The sequence below is a fragment of the Misgurnus anguillicaudatus genome, chromosome 16 (assembly GCF_027580225.2).
Source record: "Misgurnus anguillicaudatus chromosome 16, ASM2758022v2, whole genome shotgun sequence".
Taxonomy (NCBI): Eukaryota; Metazoa; Chordata; class Actinopteri; order Cypriniformes; family Cobitidae; genus Misgurnus; species Misgurnus anguillicaudatus.
This window is the reverse complement of record NC_073352.2, coordinates 20357471-20383653: the sequence shown is the minus strand read 5'-3', so window position 1 is coordinate 20383653 and position 26183 is coordinate 20357471. Positions and strand designations below refer to the sequence as shown.

General features: G+C 38.4%; 1 protein-coding gene across 6 annotated transcripts in view; it reads right to left on the bottom strand.

The window, feature by feature from the left end:
• Positions 1–11463, bottom strand: part of LOC129422919 (teneurin-3) — a 148377-nt gene extending 136914 nt beyond the window's left edge. For 5 of the 6 annotated variants that reach the window (XM_073854328.1, XM_073854330.1, XM_073854331.1 and 2 more), the window contains exon 1: positions 11075–11463. The gene's annotated coding sequence lies outside the window, so the exon portion shown is untranslated. Of the gene's footprint in view, positions 1–7815; positions 8059–11074 lie in introns of all 6 variants that reach the window. The other variant, XM_073854329.1, reaches the window with a different exon arrangement.
• Positions 11464–26183: the final 14720 nt, after the last annotated feature.

Here is a 26183-nt window from a genome sequence, read left to right as displayed (position 1 = left end):
TGATCTAATGCCAATGGCTTCGCTAAATCAGATGCCCAGACAGCTGGTATAACTAAAGATAAGTGAGGATAAAAATGTGGCTATGACCCTGGGGTTTACAATTTAGAAACAAAAACAACAGACTGCAATAATAATCAGCCAAATGAGAAGCAAATATAGCAATTTAAATTTTACGTTTTCAAATAAAAACGACAGAGGTTCTCCAATACCTCCGATAACCTCACAGTAAATGACAACAGCGCTTAGAATACAAATGTTGTGCTGAGTACTAAAAGCATGCTAACCTGAGCATACTGTACAATTAGGAGTTACCAAAAATAACTGGAATCACAAGGGTCATTATGTGTACTTTGACCTTTCTAAATTTTTTACATGTTAGCTATTTTTTTAATATTGATTAAGAGTTTCTGAATTATTCTAATGATGCTCCTGCAAAGGTGCATTTGTGCACACCTATGGATTCACAATAATCCAGAGAACAGCTGGATAAGGCATCATGACTTTGAACCAGTGCAGTCACCCATGGATAAATAAATTGGTGGCAACCTTCATGACCCATCTTTCTTACCAATGCACATTGGGTATTCTACAGATGGTGTGAGTGTGGGTCTGGCAGCTGAAAGTGCACATCTATAACAAGTCTCTTTGTTCTGTAATTACATTTCATTGGGACTAGCCGTAGATATCGGATTCCACCTTTGACCCCATATTCCATAAATAATGATCATCACTGCACTGTCAGCTGACAAGCCCAATACTTCCATCAAGATGATGTACATTCAACTTCATATTTTCATTTAAATTCCTTTATCTTTCTTCTTCGTCTTTATATCCATACTATATCAAGCTTTCTATGCCTAAGCCTATTCATTTCTTCTTACTCTTATAACTCACTCTCCTAATCTATGGCACAACCATCACATTCATACTACACTTTTAATGTCATTGATTAGACTGAATAAGGCTAATTGTTTCATTAATATCATAAATATATCATATATTTCATAATTTAATTGCATTCATTTTTAAAAAACGTAACTACATTTAAAAAAAATTGGGTTATTTTCAACACAGCGTTGGGTCAAAAAGGTATGAACCCAGCCATTGGGTTAAATTAACGTTTATTTTACACAACAATAGCCTCTTATGGAACGGCTGAAATTCCACAAGGGGGCGTATTTGTTCCTCAGACGTTGCACAATAAACGTGACATCCGAATATACTCATTATAAATCGTGAATGAAAAGTGAGATTCGAACGAATGTCCGTTAGTGAACTAATTATATACACTATTTATATCGTAATTCGGTCAGAAACGTCAAGATTGTGAGATGAACAAATCGTTTTGGATTGAAAGACAATCTACAGCATATGTGCGTTTGTCCTCAGGGGTTTCCCCCCACACAACAAGATTTTTGTTCTTTTTTTTTGATCGAACATGTTGAATATTTACAATTTGCGATCGGAGCAGCACCGATGTGCTTCCCATGAGATTCACAGTCTCTTAACGCACTGCGCACCACAGGAAATTCTGATAAGATAATCGGTTTAACCATGAAGATGATCGGGACTTTACCTATGATTGTCGTAAGGGGGGAAATCGGTAGCCTGGCTCCGCCCTCCTATGTGCTTCCGCTTAATTTTCATTTCGCTACTACGTCTGGGACTGCTGTGCAGAGTTTCGTTTTCTCCTGCAAAAATCTGCAGGTCCAATCAGCGAACAGAGGGGGGTGGCTAAGAACGATGAAGTTGAGGTTGTGCGTCGGACTTGTTGTTTCCGGACGGTTTCGGTCCATGACATACGTCACGACCAAACGTTAGCAATTGGTTATGGCAAATTCAGAGTGACTCTGGGCAGATCCAATAATTTTAAACTTCAACAGAGGACCCTCCTTAACAGAAGTAACGCTTTGCAATGAAGCGTGGCCAGACTCTTGAATTGAATTTAATCAATTTTTTAAGGTTAGTGGTTGCAATCAATTTATATACATTTAAACAAAAGTTTTATATTTTATTTTACTTTACTAATCCTTTTGTTTAAATGTAGCTTAAATAAATTGAAAAAATTTATTAAATTCAATGAATCTTTTTTTTTCAGTGTGTACAAATGAATGTACGAGAGTCTGGTTGGACCAGGCTAGGAAATCGGCCCAAACTCAGCTCGATTATCTTGTGGTGTGTACCTGGCATCATTTGTAATGTTAGATAAAATTAGGTTAGTCTTCCCTTCGCTAATAATTCTGCATGCTTGACTGTTTTGGAAATTAGGCTAAATCTTTTGAGAGACCACATTTCAGCAATATCCAGTTACTTCTCTTGAGTATATAAATTTGCTTCAATAAATATAACTAACAAGGATAACTAACAAGCTTTTAGATCATCTTTGTGTACAATCATCCTTGGTAAAGTTAAGTAATTTTGACTGGATTTCAAAGATGACTGAAGTATGTTTTATGAGTATCCTATTACTCAGCTTTGCTATATGATTATATTTTGTATCACTTTATTTTGATGGTCCCCTTGACATTATGTTTAGGAAAGTTGCAACTACGTTAACTTACTCTCATTAGAGTTTTAGAAAACTTTGTGCCTATTATCTAGTAATGCCTCATGTAGACAACACAATTTTAGCCTGATTTTGACACAATCCATTTGTCGTAGGATGTCGGGGTGATTTGTATACGGCAATGGGTGTCGGGACACAGGACTTTTCATCTTGTATAGTGTGTCACACTATATGACTCTCAATATAATATACACTCTTGTTTACAGCAGTCAGCTGCTAGTTCCTGCACCTTCTCAAAGCAAGCGATGATTAATTGTGCAGTACTGTATAGTCTGACATGTTTCTTACGAGATTCAAAGTCACATCGTCTGACAAAGATTAGATTCAAGAAAAAATGTATAATAATAAATGTGAAAAATAAAGATGTTTGAAGAGACAAAACATTGAAAAGTTTAAGCACTTAACATTAGGGCAACAACTAATCAATAAAATGTATAATAATCGATTATGTAAGATTCTAAAATTTAAGCTTAATTGGCCTGGTTTCACAGACAAGGCTTAGCTAAAGCCAGGACTAGGCCTACAGTAAGTTAAATTAAGATTTTTTTAAATCATGCCTTTGAAAAAGACGCAACTAGCGTGTATCTTGAGACAAATCAATGGCATTGGCATATTTTAAGATCTGTCAGTGCAAGTTATTTGCAGTTAAGACAGCTCAAACATTTGTTCTAGGACTAATGTTAAGTCTTGTCTGTGAAACCAGGGTAAATGTTTATAAATCAGTGGAAACATTTCTACACCACCACATCCCTAAAGAGTCCAACTCAATACAGTTTTTTATTCATATTTGACACATTTAAAGACAGTTTAAATTTAAACTTTCCAAAGCACTTTTTGTATCTTTCATAGCGTTTAGAAAAAATTTACATTGCTTATTATGGGCATAGTCTCTGAACTCTTGATCACCTTTTGTATGTTTAGATGGTACGACTATTTTACTCACATTTAAAATAGCAAGCAAGCACAGTGCAGGTTACCTTAGGTTGCAGCGTGACATGACTAGGGTACCTTCATCGGGACCCCTCCTCTTCAGTAACGTATCTATCACCTGATCCTTCATAGTCCATTATAACATCTTTTAGGGCACTGACACTGGACTAAGCCAAATAATACATTTTGCATAGTCTTTTAGTAGAATTCCCAAACAATATACTGTCTACACAGACTTTGCATCTGATCTATGGTGAAACCTAGAGAATAGCACACACAATTAAGAAAACCAGTGGCAACCACTTTTCTTGTTTATATATTTACCAGATGCAACTTAAGAATGGGTCAAATCATACATCACTCCAAATGAGTTGCCTCCTGGGAGAGGGTTTCTGCAGACAAAAGGCATCCAATAAAGTAACTTGCAGTAAGTTCTCTGCCCAAATTCTTGAAAACTTGGTAGTCATTAATGGCATGGTTTCACCTCGTAGACAGTGAGTAATCCTGCTCATTATTTAATACTGTGTACATAATAAATTCTCCGTAGTAGTCTGTGAAAACTCTCTTTGCAACGGAGTAGCCCAGATGGCACAGTGCTGTTGTTACCATCGATGGCAGATACATTGTTTATTTATAACAATGATGATATAGAACTTTACAATCATAAATATTGTAATGCTTTATATTAAGATTAAGAATTAAATGAACACCCACAGTCGCACAAACAGTAAAGGGTGAGGGTAGACTAACTCAGATGGTATAACTTGGTGCTTGGTTGACAGTAGCAAAGCTATTCTTCAGCGTTAGCATCTTATTAGAATGCATGACATTTAAATTGAATAAAATCAAGTGTAACTGAAATCATTTTTATATCTGCATCAGCAGTTTCCTCCTCCCACTACTTCATTCCTCTCTGTCTGGGATCCTCCCTTCAATCCTACTGTCCAAATCTTTCAATCGCTCACCACAGTCGGCAACCAGCTGCTAAAGTTCGTTCCAGGATACTAAGTGCACCTATCACGAAATATGCAGTACCCGCTTCCTCCATCGCAGTCCCCCACCCTTTCCATTCTGAGCTTTAGTGTGGCCGCCGCCACAGACGATAGCTTGCTTTGACAGCTTTGCATAATTCATGCTCTGCACTGCTCTCCCTTAGCCCAGCACCCAGCCAGTCGCTTGCTGTGAGACAACAGGAAAAAAATACAGACGGGAAACAAGGGCACACTTCCATTAGCCAGTGCCTGTTCCCACACTACACTGCACCCTGGGATAGTGCCACTATTGTCTAGTGGTTGTCGCTTTCACCACCGCCACATCATGGTGGAGATGCGACGCGGCAGACACAGATGTGCACAGGCCTGGAGGAAGACACATCCACTTGTGTTCCTCTTTTTCAGTATTCATGACCTCAAGGCTGTGTTTTTCTTGGACGTGAATCGTTTAGAGTAACAGGGTTGCTGTGAGCTTTAATTTTGAGCATTTACTGTTATGTCAGATATGCTTCCTAAAAAAACATTTACTAAGATGTGCCATTTACTGAGTAATTAAATTGGTAGAGTGATCTTGGATCACCCTTTTACACCAATGATACCCAATATTTGTATTGCACAATAATGCATTAAAATGAATTAATTGCTTATGTCATATAATGATGTCCTTAAAAGCAATGTAAAATTAAATCGTTAATTTTTTTTAATTTCTGCTAAATAACACTTTTAAATTGCTGCACTTGAATCACAATCAAAGAGCCAAAGGGATTCAACAAATGATTCAGCATTGGCCTTGAATTGTTTGAGCAAAACTTTCACAATTCCCCTGAGTATTTAAAGAGGTGTATATATATATGAAAGGGCACTCACTATACACAATACCGTTATAAAAAAAAACACATTACAAACATAATATTCAAGTTTTTCTTCCTCGCTTACTTTGTTATGAAGACTGATAATCATACTGATATTCAGTACCACAATTATAAGGGTAATATATTCGTATATATTTCTAGTGAGAAAAATCCTGCTTACACCGTAAAAATAAATAGACCTTTTGCGAGTAGACGTCACAGTTACGTCACTGCAAGCTGCGTGCGCAATGTGGTGGTGGAAAAACAGTGGAAATGAATTGTACACAAGTGAAACGAGCAAGATAACTCACAAGAAAATGTCTTGTTGTGATGTTGAGTTAGGAAATCCAAAAAAGGATGGCTTTCATTTTTATAATGGCATCGTCTAAGACACCATTTGAAGATAAACGTAGGTGTTTATGGTTGCAATAAGCCCGTAAATGGACAGATTGGAGTAATGAAATCATCTGGAAATCTATTTATAATTATAATAGAAAATAATTAGAGAAGATGTCCGGTGTTCTGTCGAAGTCTGATCCCTCTCTTCTTATAGCGTTTTTATCACATTACGTTTATAATTTAATTAGAAAGATTAAAAATTCGAATTGCTTATACTGAAAAACCAATAATATAATAATTTATTAAATATTTCAAATTTTTTCCGTTTCCTATTATTTCTTTTTACCTTATATCTTAACTTGTGTTATTTCTGTTTGTTTTAAAATTATTATGTTTACATACCTAATAAATATATAAATATAGCACACACACACACACACATGATGTAAAGTGTTATTAACATATAAACAGGCCTATGCATATTAATTTGTATGTAAACATAATAGTTTTATAATAGTTTTAGAACAAACACATAGGCTATAAATAAGAAAGAAAAAACGAACAATGATGAAATGTTAAATAAATAATATTATATAGAATACATGATAGTATTGCTTTTTATATGTACTTTAGCGATTCATAATGGTAAAATAATTTATTTACCAATAAAGAACAATACATATACATTACATCCATGCACACATATCAGTAGCCAAGCCATTTAAACTTTTAATCTACCTAAAAAATAAACGTAACGTGATCAAAACGCTATTAAGAAACATTACACTGAAGGGAAACATAGGGAAACAGACTTTGACAGAACACCAGATCCATAAAAATCACAATTTAATGCTAAAACACTTCACACCGCTACTGCAGAGCAGTCATTTTCTGCAACCAATTGGGCTCCGCCCAAAAAAAAAACTTCTTTGTTTGCAAACACGCAAAAGGTCTATACTTCAATTGGTAACACCTAAAAATTTAGGTTTTTCAACTTGTATGTTTAAGTGAAAAATACGTTAAGTAAAACATTCAAGTTGAAACAACTTACATTTTTAGGTTTTAGCTATTCAAGTAATATTCAAATAATATAAAGTTCGAACTTTTCACTTTTTACAATTCTGGAGCAAGAGAAAACTGATCTGGCTTCTAAAAACCTGCTTCTTGCTAAAGGCAAAATAACAAAGGCTGCTCCCCTTTCCACATTCATTCGCGAGAGACAGCACTAGCGCTTCGACTTTCAAAAATCTGGTCACTGGCTCACTTTAAGCAAACTCCTCTGAACTGCTTGCATTTTTTGGTTTGAAACCCCACAAACACAGACAGCAAAGGAAAACATAAACAACTTGAAAAAGGTTTATAGACCCCTTCACGGTTCACGTCACAGGCGGTTCCCACTGCGCATGTCGGGGTCAGAAAAGTCATTACAGCAGATTGAGTTGCGTATTATTCGGTATCGTCAAAAATCCAGCATCGCGTTAGTTCAGGCATGCCACGTCAGTCAAGCATGCATCAGCTGATAATCAGCTGTTCATGACGCGCACCAATCATTCACGACATCCGTAACAACCGACTTTTTAAATTCCCATTCATTGAGCCGCTTTCTAGCGCATTGCTCCTGCCGTTGCTGCTGCCATTTAAACTCCCTCCTCCAACCCCAACTCCACCTAGCCGGAACAAGAAACTAACAAATTTCTCACGATACGATTAAGCGGGGCACTTCTAAAAAAGATGGGAGGAAGGGAAAGTCAGACAACCCAGCAGTGTAAAAATATAAAAAATGTATCTGCGATATGAATGGCCAACACTGTTAGAAATGCATACAAATTAATTTTCATGCATATTTTACATTAAACTCTTTTAAAGACAGAACAGATGAAGCAAATAGCGTTAAACTAGCATTCTAGTTTAATAGTCTCTCATATAGCAGTAGTACCTCCTAAACACAGTTAAAATATACCTGTTCCAATAGTATTTTTCCTTTCAAAACATTTTTGCAGATTGAAAATTTGACTAGTTGTTCACACCCCTATCCTGAACTGAATAAAAAAAGATTAATTTCCATTATAGAAAACTATTTGCGTGCTAGATGACTCCCATTTCGTCCTACGTTTCTCAACCCTCTCTCATATTATACCTGCTCTTTATCTCTTCAGTTCCGATATATAGCATTAGCCTTTGACTGCCATCTCAGTAGGACATTAATGTAAATCCCTTGGTTCCAGAGCTAAGGCACTTTGGAAGAGGGATACTGGCGAGTTTCAATGCCCGGTCAGCGTACTTCCTGCCTGTGGCAAATCATAGGCTGCCTCCAACACAGCAGGAGGCAGGCAAGAGAGCTCCACAGCAAATTGGAGAGTGATGTGGGGGGATTGGGAAGCTGTGATGAGGGAAGAGTGAGGGGAAAAGGAGAGAGAAATTTAAGAAGAGAAACACATTTGTTATGGGGATTGGAAAAGTGTAGCATAGGCAGCCAAGTCTGTCACGGACTTTAGGACATCTATAGCTTAAGACACAGACAATGTGTTCAACTTACAGCAGATTTCTTACACACACACACACACGTATGCACAAAGGCAAACACAAAATCCACACTGTTCTTAACCCTTGGGCTATAACAAAAATGCATGGCCAGAAATATGCGCCCACGTTACTACAAAGACAAAAACGTTAGAAATAAAACTGTAACAGCAATACATCACACCACAACCTTTTGTAAAATCTTGTAAGATGTCATGTAAAGATGAATGGCCTGGCAATCCATCACAATTCTGTACTAATAAGCACATTGCACAAGTGTAAAACACAATGCACGAGAGACCTTGGCTGACATTTATTTCAGCATAAAAGGTGTTGTGACATTGAAAATGCTTGATTCTTTTAAGATGCTGGCTTTTATATTTGATTTCATGAATATACATCAATAATTATTTTTTTATTACGTGCATAAATTTGTAAATTAGGGCTACACATTACTTAAAGCCACATAGGTTAAACAACCTACCATTTAAAACACCAAAACAGCTTACTGAGTAAAATACAGTATTTATGTTGATGTGTCAATCATAAGCATTAATTACTGTATTTTAGCCACTTCCCTTACTGAGACAGTAAAGTCCTTGGAGACATTGCATGTGTTTGTGTCTGTGCATTTCTTTAAAACCCGGTTTGTCCTCTACTCAGCTATAGTGGCAAGCCAATTTTAAATGACACTAGTTTAAAGAGTAATCAATATATGTAAAGCCTTGTTGACATGCTGAAGTTCGCGAGGGAAATCAGATGTCAATTTCGCAGTAGGATCCTGTAACAGCAACTGCCGACAGTGCTTTATATGACATCTCCAATTTTTTTACAGTGCCTTTAAATTGATTAGCCATTATTTCTTTAAGCTGTTAACCTATGTTACATTGACCAAATATTGGGCAAGATGTATTTCTGCCTGTCTCTTGGCACGTACGCTGGCATGCTTAGAAACATTTGTATTTGTGCTTGTTAGATGTGAAAATTCAGGGATGGATGATAAATCAGATAAATCCTTTACAGGCTGCGATAACCTGGACAATGCTAAGCCAACCGAGATCAAGTCTGTCCACTGTGATTATGCAGAATAAATGCAGTGTAAATGTGATACGCAGAGGCTGGCGTACTGGCAGTGTGTGTTTGTCAGGGTACATTAACCTGCTCCTGTTTGCTTAGCACTGTTGAAATAGGCACTGATGGCTGAGCTACTTTTATAGACACACACACATAGTCTTATTCACTCTGTCTGTGCCGTGACTTCACCGGGAGCGTTCATGCAAATAAACAAATATTGAAAAAAGTGACCAGGGCTTTCATGTTTAATAAAGTGGCAAAAGCATCATTGTGGCATTAACTATAGTCTTCCAGAGCAAACATTTTACAAACTTAAATCAAGCAAACATGAAAACGTAATTTAAGCTGAACTTTGATAACAAAAAGATACTAAAAGTATCGCTCTGTCTGCAAGAATTAATACGGGACCATCAACCAAAAAGCCTGTCTTTATGAAGTGTCAATGAAAAATGTGAATTTACGAATACGAAAATCTATTCAGCTATTCGTATCAAGCCTGGGATCATCAGAACACAAATCAAAATGGCAGGCCTCTGCTGTGAGTACCATTATCTGACACAAAAAATCCTGACACTGTGCTTCCTTCATTCTGTCATGTTACAGTGTAGTTTGTTAATCTCCATACCGCGTAGCAGCAACTTTAGTATTACTTTCACTGCAGCGCTGTCATGCAGAATAAAACTTAAACGGGAGGGTTTGATACTAATACAGCCTGTGTGTCCACTTTCCAGCAACATTTATTAACGTCAATGCAAAAAGCATTAAAATATCCTGCTGCTCATTAAAACCCATTTAAAGCCTTGTCAATGTTCATCTGTTCCTGAGTGTATACTGACTGCTTACTATTATAAACATTGTTGAATTGATTTCTTATCTAATTTCTTGTAAATCTTTTTTGAAACAAGGAGAACCCTTGCTGACAAATGATCCAAATTAGTCTGGTGCTCATCAACATGTGTAAGTACTTTGAGACTGTAATGTAACTGGGACAACGTTTAATTAAAGTCTTATATGGACGATTACTTCTATCCACTGGTCCTTCAAAGAACAGGTGTGCAAATGATCTGATAAGGCAAGTAAAATTGGATTGAAGTTAATATGCTGTGTCTTTTTTAAAGGAAGACACCGTAAACTGTACTCTGTTAAACTATAATCCTGACTAGTCCTGTAATTGAAATGTTGGTCTCACGCTTCACCGCTGCTCCTTAACTCTTCACGAGGACTGTGTGAGCTCTCGTGCCGGGTACACCGTCGGCTCATAGTGAGACCCAGCGATGTGCACTTTATATAATCATGGTTTAAATTAAAATATCGTCTAATGTGGCGACAAACAACATTGTTAAACAGATGCTAATCGCCGTGGTCTATCGTTTCAAGTAACCCGGCTCTGAATACAACACTTGTTCTGTGCTCTCCTCTGCTTTGCCATCGGGGATCAATACAACGTCCAACTACCTGTTTCTGCTGTGTGACATTTGTTGACAATTTTGAACATGTCAGGCACAATAAACGCTACAGGACACGGGACAGGTCTAATTTATGCATAAAGGTTATCCACAGGTTTGTGTCTCCACGCAACATTATGGGATTACTGAATATTTAAACTTGCCAAATTTTAAATAATGCTGCAAACGGTTAAAGAAATTACTTAAAATGCAATGTACGTTCCTTACAACAGCCGTATCACTGGATATGTTCAACATAGCAAAATACTGTAAAACGTACCAACTGAATTTAAATAATAAGACGGCAACATTAAAACAAATTAATCAGACCCTAATCCTTCAAATATGATTTCTTACCTTGTATAATTCGATTTAGTTCCCCATTGTCGTTGAGGAAAACAGAAAAAGAACTTTACTGTAGGTATCCAAACTTATTAAAAGCAGCAGCTGTGAGGTGAGGTAAAATAACGGTTTGGACGATAAATTTCCCGCAGTCACGCCTTCCCGCGCGCCTCTCACGAGACACACACAGTGCGCGCTCAAGCTGAGGGAAATTCTTCCGCAAACGAGCAGCCTCGCACACTGAATAAATAACGGGACATGCCCTGGACCCGGAGAAGACACTGGCACTGACCATTACCGTATAAACCGTTCGTTGTGTACTTGGAGCCGGACCGTACCACTCCTCTGTGTAGCTGTGTGTGAGCTGCGGTGCTGAGGAGAGGGTCGTCCGCGCGCGCAGCTTCCGCGGGATACTAGTGAGGCAGTGTCATTAACAAGCACGATGACGATCCCGTCAGACAGACGGAATGAAAACAAGCCATGTCCTGTATACTCTTTAATTTTATACATCAATTTTCAAGTAAGTTAGGCTATTTATGTGTGTAGAGTAACTCCTACCCACACGAAAAATGACTACACTAAACTGTTTTGAACTTTACTATAGTAAATACTTTAGTGTAATTATATGCTATAGGCTAGTAAATACCATACTATAGTGGTTTTCCATTTGGGAAAATATGGGCTTATAATAAATTTAATAGATTTCAAAATAAACTTAAAACCATTACAAAAAATTAGCCACTACAAAACATGGTTACTGTAGTAAAACCATGGGAACCACAAAATAACCATGGTTCTGACAACCATGGTTTTCAAAAAAACATAGTAAAACCATAGTTATAGTAAAACCATTGCTGATAGTAATCCATACACCAAAAAACTATGGTTACTACACTTTTACCATGGTAAATTTTTGTAAGGAAAGACAAACTTATAATAACACTTTAACTAGCATCCTTACAGGATATTTAAAAGTGGACATAGCTTTATTATGAGTAGAAATGTTAAAAATACACTAAATCAACATAAAATTCTTGCAAATATCTTAAATTGCTTTTATTAAATATTATTATGAATGTGCTCTCGCCTGATGCCAGTTGAGTGCGTTGATTGACTGTGGACTCTATCAAAAAAGTTAATTCAGCCTTGGTTAATCAGTTAATTAGCAGTGCAGATGGTGAGGTTGCCATGTGGCTTCTCCCTCAAGTCTAACCCGTTGTGGCATTTTTCATGTAGTTGGTCGTGCTTCGAAGATATGAGAGGGCCTTTTGGCCTCCATCAAAGTGCTGATGTGAAAAGCACATGGCATATGAACCGCATATTGACGGCTGTGAAATGACAGCGCTTACAGTGGCTGTGTGTGAAGAATGAAGATCATTAATTACAAAAGCTCCAGCTACTTAATCCCACTCGAAAGAGAGCTTGAGGCGTCTGTCGTTATCTTGCCCTACTCTGTTTTCCACCCTCCATCTATGTCTCCTGATTTTCTTTCAGTCGCCCCCATTTTTACTCCCCCACACCCTGGGGTCTCGCTGTTTTATTTCTTTGCCTCTTTCATATTATTTTCTTCCATTTTTAGCTTCTTATTCTTTCTCTGAATTACCCTTTATCTTCTTTTGCTCTTTACATGTCTATCTGAATGTCTTGCGTGTCTTGTGGAGTCCAGTGAGAACAGAATAAAAAGGTTTGAAACCAGAGGTCTGGACTCAGCAGGGGAAGCGGTAGTGCAGTGGCTTTCCACTTCTCACCCTCCTCCTGCGTACCAGGCCTAAGATCACATGCTGGGTCTCAAGACAAGCTGTTCTTACTCACCAGAGCTTTGCTTCCATTTCTCCATGCCAAACACCAGAACATCAAACCATATCCCATCAGGAAGTCCAATTATCTGCATGAAAGATAGAAGTTTGATCAGTAGTCTGGCTTACAGTGTAACTGAAGGACAACAACAGAAAAGTGATATGCACTGCAGTAAAGTCAGGATGGGCACAAAATTACATTGATATGTAACATTTTACCATTAGTGTACTTTTATGCTGAAAACAAGTGAACTATAGTAACTATCCAACGTGGTAGTTCTGTCTATATTGTGTGCTTTACAATGACTGAATTTGGATTGCGTTTACAGAGAGTGTTTGGCAATAACATTCTCATAATTACATAGTGTCACTGAAATGTAACAGAGCCAGACAAATACATCAACATTCACAGAATAAACAATCCTCTATTATAGTGTAAACACTGAAAATAGTGTTGAATAGTTAATCAAATGAGTTCCAGTTCTTTAACGTAGTTCTGGGAACAATCTGCCTAAACCCTCGAAACACAATTTCTGGGACAGTATTAAGCGTCCCTCTTTCCAGCTAATCCATCATTTTACGACTGATGGGCTCATCTGTACCCTCTAGTGGGGAAGAGTAAGAGTGTAAATGGCACATCTTTGTGACTAAAAATAAATGATTTGGAACCCGGTGGTGATATTTATTGCGACTGCTTTTTATTTGGAGATAGGCTACATAAATAAAAACTATTTACAAATATTGCAATAAGGGATTGGGTGAGAAAGCCATCTTGACATAGCTCACTGTTGACAGCTAAAAAATGTTGTGTTTAGATTTGTTTTAAATTACATGCATGTGATACAGCAAGGCAGTGAAAACATGCATGATACAAATCATATATTTTTTATGAGTGATTACAAAGAAGTTGTATAAGAGCATTTACAGGGTTTTACTAAACGTTCATGATTTGAGCAGAAAGAAGACACACAACTACCCTTCATGTGACTTTTGATAGAATCAGTGTTTCCCAATTAACGCTGGTGTCTTCTGATGACTTCCAAAACTCAACAGGAACAGGGTAACCTTCCAAATAGATGAGATATAATTCTAATAAGTCTTTTCCCAATTTTATTGATTATCCCAAATTATCTACACTCACCTAAAGGATTATTAGGAACACCTTACTAATACTGTGTTTGACCCCCTTTCGCCTTCAGAACTGCCTTAATTTTACGTGGCATTGATTCAACAAGGTGCTGAAAGCATTCTTTAGAAATGTTGGTCCATATTGATAGGATAGCATCTTGCAGTTGATGGAGATTTGTGGGATGCACATCCAGGGCACGAAGCTCCCGTTCCACCACATCCCAAAGATGCTCTATTGGGTTTAGATCTGGTGACTGTGGGGATCATTTTAGTACAGTGAACTCATTGTCATGTTCAAGAAACCAATTTGAAATGATTCCAGCTTTGTGACATGGTGCATCATCCTGCTGGAAGTAGCCATCAGAGGATGGGTACATTGTGGTCATAAAGGGATGGACATGGTCAGAAACAATGCTCAGGTAGGCCATGGCATTTAAACAAAGTGTGCCAAGAAAACATCCCCCACACCATTACACCACCAGCAGCAGCCTGCACAGTGGTAACAAGGCATGATGAATCCATGTTCTCATTCTGCTTATGCCAAATTCTGACTCTACCATCTGAATGTCTCAACAGAAATCGAGACTCATCAGACCAGGGAACATTTTTCCAGTCTTCAACTGTCCAATTTTGCTGAGCTTGTGCAAATTGTAGCCTCTTTTTCCTATTTGTAGTGGAGATGAGTGGTATCCAGTGGGGTCGTCTGCTGTTGTAGCCCATCCGCCTCAAGGTTGTGCGTGTTGTGGGTTCACAAATGCTTTGCTGCATACCTCGGCTGTAACAAGTGGTTATTTCAGTCAAAGTTGCTCTTCTTTCAAGCTTGAATCAGTCGGCCCATTCTTCTCTGACCTCTAGCATCAACAAGGCATTTCCCCCCACATGATTTTCCCTTTTAACAACATTCTTTGTAAACCCTAGAAATGGTTGTGCGTGAAAATCCCAGTAACTGAGTAGATTGTGAAATACTCAGACCAGCCCGTCTGGCACCAACAACCATGCCACACTCAAAATTGCTTAAATCACCTTTCATTCCCATTCTGACATTCAGTTTGGAGTTCAGGAGATTGTCTTGACCAGGATCACACCTCTAAATGGATTGAAGCAACTGCAATGTGATTGGTTGATTAAATAATTGCATTAATGAGAAATTGAACAGGTGTTCCTAATAATCCTTTAGGTGAGTGTATATAAGGACACACATATTAGTTATAAATACAAGGTTTTTCATCTAAGCCTTAATTTTTTGTGCAAGCACCCACACACTAGGATCCACCATGCACAGTATTTACTATTTGTGAGTTTAGTCATTTAATCAAACCAAGAGACTCGAAAGAATAGCTTTAACGGGTCTCTTAAAAGTAAAGGCGGAAAATGCTTATGTCTATGCTACAATCCTCAAGCCTGAATCTGTAAACCATGGAGATGAATGGCCAGTCAATAGTGATCTCCATAATCGTTAGTCCTCTGGTGATTCATCAAGCCAATGACACTTGTGTCCCTAATACCACATTTATTCAGGTTTGAGCAGAAGAGATTGCATGCTGCGATTTTCTCCAAAATGATTGATTATATTCAGCCTCTTGCCCCTGTCTGTGTATGCGTGTGGAGATGAGTAACCGAACGAATGAGTGAGTGAGTGAATGAATAAGAGATCAAGTGTGGGAAAAAGCGAAAGAAAGAGAGATAGACGCAAAACAGACGGAAAAGCTTTAGTGAACGAGTGTGACTGACATATCTATTGTTTACTTTGAAACACAAAAAAGAAATTCAAAACCTATTTCCGCACATGTGGCTTGCTGTGAGTCTGTGAGTATAAAGCTGCAGAAAACCAGATACGACCACCTGCTGCCGTATTAAGAAAATCTATGGTAATGACTACATCAATCCTTAACATTCAATAAAGTCACAAGCATCAAGAACAATGAAACAATATAATCATCAATGGCAAAAAAGTTCAAGAACTGTTGCCTGTCTACAATCCATCATTCAATTATTTCTGATGTGTTTAATTAAAGAACAAGTCAGACTTATTCCATTGCCTTCCCCTTGATCATGTAATCCTTCTTTAAACAGAGCATGATCAATACTTAATAAAGCCTTTGGATAATACATCAGACTAGAGAAACAAAGCAGAGGGAGCTGGTAAAGCTTTCTGTAGATATTTGGGTCCAAACTATATACATAGTTTTGTCTCTTATTTTAATACATGAAATAAATGCATGCAATATCGTTTAACTAATCATTCTGTCAAAAAAAGGGTCAAAGAATAGTCCCTAAGCTATCAATGAGTGTACCCTTTCAAAGAGTATACTTTTGTACCTGAAGAGTTCATATTAGTACTGTACCTCAGAGGTATATTGATACCAAACAGTGCATATTGGTATCTCAAAGGTATATATAAGTACCAAATGTATACATATACATTGCAATGTTATAGTGATCCTATATAATTGTTTCTCAGTCTCTTTAATAGAATACATCCAGAAAATAGAGGAAATGTCTATATAGTATTAAAAATTGATGTGTGAAGTTTTTAGGGTGAACTCCCCTTCCACTTGAGCAATAGCAGGAAACTGTAGGATCTCTTAAACCTAAATAAAATTAAATCCTAATTTCAAATTTTAAAGAAATTAGTCATTTTACTTAATTCTGCTCAAAACGCTACACTGTTAGACTTAACTGTAATTTCTACAGTTACCTAACACAAAATGCCCAGTAAAATACCATCATTTTCTTTTCCAGTTTATTACTGTAATATGCATTGCATTATCGGTATTATTTTACAGTGATTTACTGTATGTTTTGAATTTGCGGTAGACTGCTGTAAAACAACAGCAGTAGTGCTACTGTAGTTGAATAAAACAGTGTTATAAAAGCATAAAAATGGAAAAATAAAGTATATCTATGAAATGAAATACATTTTATTTGTTATGCTTTTAGCAGTGAAGCAAATTTCAAAATTTGAATTGTTTTTCAGCAGTGTAAATAATTTATTTATTGAGAATTGTAGATAGAAACAAGAAAGGGATTATGGATAAATGCTTGACCGTCAGATTTGAATTTGACCTCAAGACTTCAAAACACTCGTGATGCCAAGATTTCGCTCCTGGGAGTGTCGGGAGAGTGACAGAAGAGGCTACTTGGGGAGTGTAGCGAGTAACTTTTCCCAAGTGACTCTGTGGCATTGTGTCACGGTGATCCGTGTCATGTTTTGTTTGTCTCTCCGATTACGTCACCTGGACATTCACGGACTGATTCATCACACCTGTTCCCTGTTAAGTGTTGTGTATTTATACTGCTGTCTGTTTCTCACCTGTCGCCGGATCATTGCCATTGTCATTACTACCCTGTCTGTTCCCCGTGTCACATTTTGGATGTTCCTGTGTTGCTGTTTTACTCCTCGTGTTTTGTTTCTGTTCATTTTATATTAAATGTTATTTATTTCTTGGTGAACCCAGCACTTGCGTCCTCACTCCTGTTACCAGTCGTGACAGAATGATCCGGCCAGACTGGACGCAGCGGGTTCACGGAGGGCGGCTCCCCCAGGAGTTTCGTAGAGGGGGAGTAGTGACATCGGGGTTCATTCTCCACCAGCCCCGATGTCTCTTGGGGACCACCGTGAGCGATCGCTCGCTCCTGCGGGCCTGCGGGAGGAGGATCGGCCCAGGCGGTCCCCCAACGGTTGAGTCGTCGTCGTCGACGGTCCCTCGGAGGACCACCGTCCCGCTCGTAGGGGGATCCGGAACGGACCACGCCCGATCATTTCCCCGGGGTGGCTACCGAAGTGAGGGTCCCCATTTCCGCGAGGGGACGGGAGATGACTTCCGGGGAGCATCGGATCGTCGGCGATTCCCAGGAGGGGGGTAATTCGTCTGCCTCGGTTCTCGGAGCGATCGCTCCGGTTCTCCTGGCGCAGTCCGGCCCACCGTCCTGTTGGTTTCGTCCCGGCGGCTGCCGGCATCGCCAGGGTCCTCAAGCCCTCCACCCCTCCCTTGGACTCTTGCTACCAGACTTTTGTGTTTGTTTTGTTCATGTGAGTGTCTGGTAGCCACTCGTAGAGAGAGGGGTCATGTCACGGTGATCCGTGTCATGTTTTGTTTGTCTCTCCGATTACGTCACCTGGACATTCACGGACTGATTCATCACACCTGTTCCCTGTTAAGTGTTGTGTATTTATACTGCTGTCTGTTTCTCACCTGTCGCCGGATCATTGCCATTGTCATTACTACCCTGTCTGTTCCCCGTGTCACATTTTGGATGTTCCTGTGTTGCTGTTTTACTCCTCGTGTTTTGTTTCTGTTCATTTTATATTAAATGTTATTTATTTCTTGGTGAACCCAGCACTTGCGTCCTCACTCCTGTTACCAGTCGTGACACATTGTTATGGACCTACAACATGGGTTCAATTCCCCTTCAAGGCAATATATTTTTTTTAAACTAGGTTACAGTACGGGTATTATACTGAAAAATCGAACTGCGGTAAAGGCATCATACTGTAAAAAACATGTACAGTTATGGTACTGTAATGGGGCCGTTACAGTAACTCACTGGCAACACAGTGAGTTACCACATATATACAATAAAAAGTCTAACAGTGTAGTGCCAAGAGAGGTCACACTATACACAGACAATGTCTAAAGAAGACATTTAGTCCTGAAATCCTTTTTTTACATATTTCCTGTATTTTCTGTTTGTATCTAAATAAAATAGATATGGATGGATATTAAAACTTCTAAAACAACAAGTCTGGTGGCCTAATGCTGCGTTCAGACCAGCTGCAGTTGAGGCGTCAAGCGCGAGTGATTTCAATGTTAAGTCAATGTAAAGACATGTTGACACGCATCTGGAGGTCTCACGGTGCAAATGAGCCGTTTAGTATGTCTAGATTGCGCAAATGGAGCGAATTGAGCTTTGCCGCAGCACGTTTTTCCTCATTTCTATGTAAACCTTGTGCACGCAAAAGGCGCAAAAGAAAACAGGCGAATCTCAACATAACACCGACTGTGACGTCACAGTCGAGATGTACGCCCCGTACTTTAAATAACACATTAAATGAATTACAAAGTTGTTAAAATGCTAAAAACAAAGTCGTGACTGCTGAGTTAACGCTACATGCTAATTAATGTTATATGCTAGCGTTTAGGCTGAAGTCTATTGAGTTATATTTTGCAGATCCATACTGAAAAAAAACCCCACAAACGTCCCACTCAGAAACATCCATTAGCAATCTCCAAACAATTGTTTCTCAAAATCTGTATTTTCGTCTGATACGGGCTCAAACATAGAAGGTCTGTTTACTAATGTGAGCTACTGGCATGAACCTCAGAGCAGAGCAATCAGAGCAGAACTCAATATTATTATCCATGACCCTTTCAAATAGACCATTTAATTCAAAGGACAAATCCTAGGGTTGTAAATGTAAAAATATTTCTGGATCATTTTTGCACTAAATAAAGTTCTATACCGTCTTTGTAATTACAAAGTTAAGAACAATTTAACATATTATTTTAATGCATTATTGGGCACCTTTAAAGGGTACTGCACCAGTGACAGCTTGGGACCATTTTCTGACCATTTCAGTGCAAGTACAGATTAATGAATTCCTCTACAGTATCTACAAAAATGAACACGATAAGCAAAGGATGTTCCCCTCATGTCCAGTTACAGCGCAACACGTGCGATAGATTCCTATTTTGAAAATACAAGACAAGCTGCCAATACAACAGCAACCTCTGCATGTGTGTACTAGTATGTGTCAGTCTGAAGGAAATCGACCTTTTGTGCTTCTACACAAATCCATTATCTGCCATCATCCTCAAGTAGTAGAAAACTAACAACCCTAATGCTTAAAAAATCCTCAAGATGGCCGTTCAGTCTGCGGCAAAAGTGAAGTTTGCAATTAAGGAAATAATTATGTCCACATCTGCTTTGAGATGTGAGGACAGGGGCCTTCTGGAGCCTTGTGATAGAGCGATACCGAGGACCTTAACAGCGGGGAGTTGATTTAATTGAGTCCAAATTACACTCTCATGGCAGTGGCACTTTCCTCTGAACAGTAATGGCTCACTGTGCGGTTGTCAGGGCTGCACTTGTATGTTTTAGCTTTTAAGGGGTTGGAGGTAATATCTGCAGACTTAAGGTAGAATAGATCTCTTCCTTTTAAATAATGCAGGAAGCATTTTTGATTTGTATCAATTTTGTGCTACTGCATTTAGCCCTTTTTGAAATCGTTATTACACACTGTAAACTGCGATGAGTAAGTCTTTGCGGTAGTTCAATCCATTCCTTAATCAGTTTAGGATTTAAAATGAATGTTCTTATAAGCTGACAGTCAAAATATTGCAGTGTAGGCAGTTGTGACACAACAAAAGCTAGAAAAATAATTCTGCCCTCAAAATGAAGTTCAAGATATCAAGAGACCTTTAATTGTGCATACTGTAGCTGTGATCATACAAATTGATAAATAAACACAAGCACTATCGACGTTACAGTTGCTAACAGTGACTTTAAAATGAACTTAAACTGTAGGCACATTCAGGTGGATCCTAAACAATCTGTCCTTTCAATTCAATCATGCACATACACACACAGTATATAATCAGCAATCGAGTTAGCATCCTCTAATTTACCTAATTTTATTTAAATTTGAAGCCATAACCCTTCAAAGACAGCAAGCCAATTTCTTTTACTATTATTTGACTTGACAAGCAGGTGGAATTGTGACATAGCTGTCTGTATTGTAGTGAGTTGTAAAAAGATTTAAGTAATGCTACGTACACACCAAACGCGGGGCATTGCGTTACTCACTCTAGATTACTGGTGGGATTTACCTTGGTGTCATGCGAATATTTTCAACTTTGCCGAAGACACGTTTGAAGCAAATAGCGCATGTTTTCGCGGCAATCGCGCCGCCCATATCGCGTCATTCGGATCGCCCACGTGAGGACGTGTCTGATCACCTCTTTGCATTGACTTTGTATGTAATCTACTTGCGCAAATCGTTGAACTCACGTTTGATGTGTATTCCCCCTAATGCTACGTACACACCAAACGCTGGACATCACGTTACTCGCTCTAGATTACTCGCGGGATTTAACTTCACGGCATGCAAATTTTTTGCTCGAGTTGAATATTTTCAACTTAGCCGAAGATGCATTTGAGGCGAATAGCGAGTGTTTAATCTACTTGCGCAAATCGTTGAACTTGCATCTGGTGTGAACCCACAATAAGACTGTTTACATTTTTTATTTCTTGCAATAGAGGATGAATAGGCGAATGATTATTAATAGGCGATTCCTTGTTACACCAATGACTTAGATTTAAAAGAAAAAAGATTTGTAGATAATTTAAATTTAGAGGCCATTCGTATAAAGTTGCGCTCAAGTTTATTTTAAATCTAGATGTGCGGCAAGCGCACTCAAAAAAAAAAAAAAAACGCGTCTGAAATGAAACTCCTGTGTTCACAAGCAAGCGCTTTAGACACGGCCAGTCCTGCGTTTTCCATGCAGATGTTAATAAACCATAATGCAAAAATTCTTCCAAAAAGTGGTCGGGACTCGGGACACAATCAAATTTGGCATAAAGCGGTGGGGACATCTTTCACCCGCAAATTACGCGAGTGGTTCTGCTGCGAGTACTAGCAGTATAGGGACATCAGCAACCTTTAACCCGTGGCATGACAACACCGGCCCTTGTGGAAAAAAAAACAGACCCGCCCAATTCTCCCGGTCCTCCCTATGGCCAATCCGGGCCTGCAACCGGCTTCAAAGGCGGAGTGCAGAATGTTTGAAAAACGTTTTGGAAAAGGGAGTCGGGCCGACTACCAAAACACACTTGTAGCCAATCGGCGAGTAAGGGCATGCCTACTAACCGACATACTTGCCAGGGTTGCGTATGTGTGGGGCGGGTCTATCAAAAGAAGGTCCAGATTCTGTTGGGGTAGGGGTGTGTATGTTTAGGTGATTTCAAATATCAACATTGGCTTTCAAACATTGTGCACTCCACCTTTAAATGGACAGTGACTCATTTTGAAAGTGTCTCAGTTATGAAATTCATTATAAACGGAAGAAAAGGTTAAAAGGAGCTATGCACTTAAAGCACTGCGGCCATGCGCAAGAGGCAAGCTATTATTTCTATGCATTTTTACACCTGTACGCGCATAACCAGTGTAGTGTAAATGATTGTCGTTTTAAAATGAGAATGCACTAATGTAAACAGGGCCTAAGACTATAAAGGACCCTTGATGATTTTTTCGCTTTTCTCTCTTTTGTTTCTCCTTTAATCGTTTCTTTTTTTCTGACCAAGCAACTGCGAGTCACGACAATTGGCACCCACCATCCACACTCCCCAACATTATAATTCCCTCTGCAGTGTCTAAGGAGATACACACTCCATCTATCACAATACAAGCATTCTCTCTGCATAGATTCATCCTCAGCCCAATTAAACCCGCTCTTCTCCTCCTCCTTTTGTGAATAATTAGGCTTTCATCTCACTAGTATGCGTCGCCTAGATCCTGCTCTTTCTTCGAGCGAGGCAACATCAAAAAGCTGAAAGTATCTTTTGCTTTCTTTCAGTTCTTTTCCTTAAGGCCTTTAGTCAATTATTGGAAAAAATGCTTGGGTTACAACTGAACTGACTGGTGGGAAAAATGTTATGTGACTTTTATTTAGATTCCAGAAAGATGTGAATTGGCATAACTGATGATCTTATTTCAGAGGCTGTGTTAAGAATGGAATAATGTCTTAATCTTTCTGAATACTGCTCAGTATGCACTGTATTCAGCCAAAATAGTATGCGAAGCCATATGCAGTATGTAATAAGGCGTTCAATCACCAGCTTGCCGCCTTGTTGTCAGAATGACTTCACTATGTTGCAAACAAGGTCAAGGCAGGAACATTACAATTTGGGATACAGTATTACATGCATTGCCGTGTATACTGCACATTTTGGCACATGAAGTAGGTCATCTTGGTGCAAACAGATAATTTGCATATACTGTGTATACACGGTACACATATTATATATATACAGAAGTTGTAACTTGGGTTACTTTGAGCATGCTTTCTTTCCATTTGCCCTGCATTCTCGCACACTCTTTCATTCATGTATACACACTAACGTGTTTCTGCTTAGTCTTCAAATTGGTTTAGTTCCATCTGTATAGAATTATGGACACCTTATAAATTAAACAAAAAATGTGCATGTGTATCATATTACATTATTTGACAATGCATCCATCTAGGGAAGGGGGAGGGAGACAAATGCCAAATTATAAAGCCATTACTTTAATGCAGAGCAGGTCACTACTGCAAGACACCTGGAAAACAACCTTAGGGATCAATACTCCACACATTTCATTACATAAGTGGAATTCAGATTCATCTCTGCCTTCTGTGTTCTCTCCTTGCCAATAATTTACCCAGCACTGAAATGAAATTGGTTTAGTAATGATTACCTGACTCAGGTAAAACTATAATAGTTTTGCGGCTTATTAAAAAATTCAGTGACAAGAGCATGATGGGAATCTGCCATTCAGTAGCTGTTAGCTTTTAGCACACCGGACAAGGTCACATCTCTAACCTCAAGCTGTATAGTCAAATAAAATGTTCCTGTAGTGTTTCTTTATATAGCCTAGTGGTAGAGCAATGCATTTGCAGCTCAAAAGGTCATGGGGTTGAACCCAGGCAACACAAATATGGATAAAAATGCATAGTAGTAATCCACTGTTAGTCGCTTTGGATAAAAGTGTCTAAATGCATAAATGTGAATGTTTAAGAAAAGCACAAATTGACGATTAATGAACTGTGCATCACACACTGTAAATCTCAGACTTAATGTTTAATGTGGGTTAAAAGAAAACACCACAGTTTTTTAATATTTTACTATGTTCTTACCTCAAATTAGACTGATTAATACATCCATATCTTAAAGTTACTCAAAAAAGTAATTAATTACTAGTTACTAATTACATCTTCAATCATGTAATTAGATATATATATAAAAGTACATAAATTATTCTGGTCCCACTTTAGGGTCCAATTCTCTCTATTAACTAACTATTAACTACTTTTGCCTCAATATACTCTAACTACTGCTTATTAATACTAAAGAAGTTGTTATTTTTAAGTATTGGTAGAAATTGAGAGGGTTAAGGACGTAGAATAAGGTTTTGCAGAATCAGGCATTAATATGCTATTAAGTATTAATAAACAGCCAGCATCTCATTAATATTAATGCTAACAATCAACCAGTTAATAGTGAGATTTGTAAACTTAAAACTAAAATGTTAAATCCACTATTGTATTATAGTATACATAATTGTCCATACACAGTATTTAGTTACATCAGAAGTAACTGTAATTAGATTACAACAAAAATAAGAGTAATCCCTTACTTTACTTTTTCAAGGGAAGAGTATTTTAATTACAGTAACTACTTAGTAACTAGTTACACCCAACACTGCGTGAATGTGTTAGCATTTAGCCTAGCCCCAGTTATTCCTTAGGATCCAAACAGGGATGAATTTAGAAGCCACCAAACACTTTTATACTTATACACCAAACATGCAGTAACATTATCACTCCTTATGCTGAGTTTACACCAACTGCGTTTCAGGCGTCAAAATCGCGTCTAACCGCGCGTGGTTTGCCGCTTGAACAATTTGAGGGGCAAGTGCTATGCAGTTGTCTGTTTGCAAGATGAATGATTTTGATTGTGCATTTATCGAGAGAGTTACCAGTTTGTATTTGGTAACCTTATAGGGGGGAAATAAACGACACGGGTTGATAAACGTCACGTGATTCAAAAGTGAAGTGTGTATAACAACGTACCAGGTTGCCCAATGTCCTCACTAACACTCTTCCATGCGAGGTCCTTTTTATTCCTGTCTCCTCTATAGAAAGAAAAACTTGTGTCATATAGCTCCTGTGCGTTGGTTGAATGAGTGACTCCGGGCGGGGCTGCCACCACAGGGGCAAGCAGGCTCCTGATTGGTTAACGCTGCGCGAAATTCCGCCAAAGTTAAAATTTTTCAACTCGGGCATCAGCCGAAAAATTTGCGCCGTGGGACCTCCTGACGCGCGTCAACGCGGCTTCACATTGCCTTAACATTGAAATCACTCGCGCTTCACGCCTCTACCGCGGTTGGTGTAAATGCAGCATTACTCCACCTTTTGCTCAAACTGCCGTCAATATTACTGCCCCCGAAGTCAAAGTGCTGCAAACTAAGTGCTCTTCCACCATACAATATACAGTAGTTCTCATGTTTTATCTGATTAAAAATCGCCACGTTTTATTTTGTGTCACCATACTTACTCGTGTACTCATGTAACAGTCTTTAAATAGGGAAAACATGGAAGTGTTTGGTGGCTTCTGGGTTCATCCCTGTTTGGATCCTGGGGAATGAATGGGGCTAGGCTAAATGCTAACACATTATAATAATATAATAATAATAATAATAATAATACATTCATGACGTACTGAACAACGATTAAGTTTACGCATTGAAAAAAGATAGGTATGTATTAATTTGTCTAAGTTGAGGTAAGAACATAGTAAAATATTGAAAAACCTAAAAAAAAAAAAAACAATTCGAATAACGATTGCAATTACATTTAATGTGACCACTATAATATTTTCAAAAACTACTGAAGAAGTCAGGTTGGCGGTGGTGTACTGGAATCATTCTGAAGTCTGCAGATTCAAAACATGGTGAGAAAGAATTTAGAAGTGGGGAATTGTTGACTTATATCACCATTGTGCACCCGAGCTAGTCATTTAACCCCAGGTAGCTCCGCATAACCCAGAGAGTCAACAAGTACCGCAAGTCACACTGGATAAAAAGTGTCTGCTAAAATGATAAATAACTGAACACAAATGTGATGCAATCCAAGTCATGAGGCACAGTGTTGAACAGCTTTGCCAGTAAGCCACATTGTGTGTGTGTTTTTTTTAAATCATGTAGCAAGGTTGGATGATAAGAGCTGGTCCTGAATCACAACAAATCTATAGATGGAAAGTCTCTAAACAATTTAGAACTGGCTGTTCAAAATCAGAAAGCGATGAGCACAAAGCACCCTTAAGGAAATGCTTAACAGTATTAAATATAAAACAGATGTCAGCTGTCTGAACGCATGCTGAATCAAGCACCAAATGTTTCTTTTATGAACATACCAATTAAACATAAGCTAATGTATTAA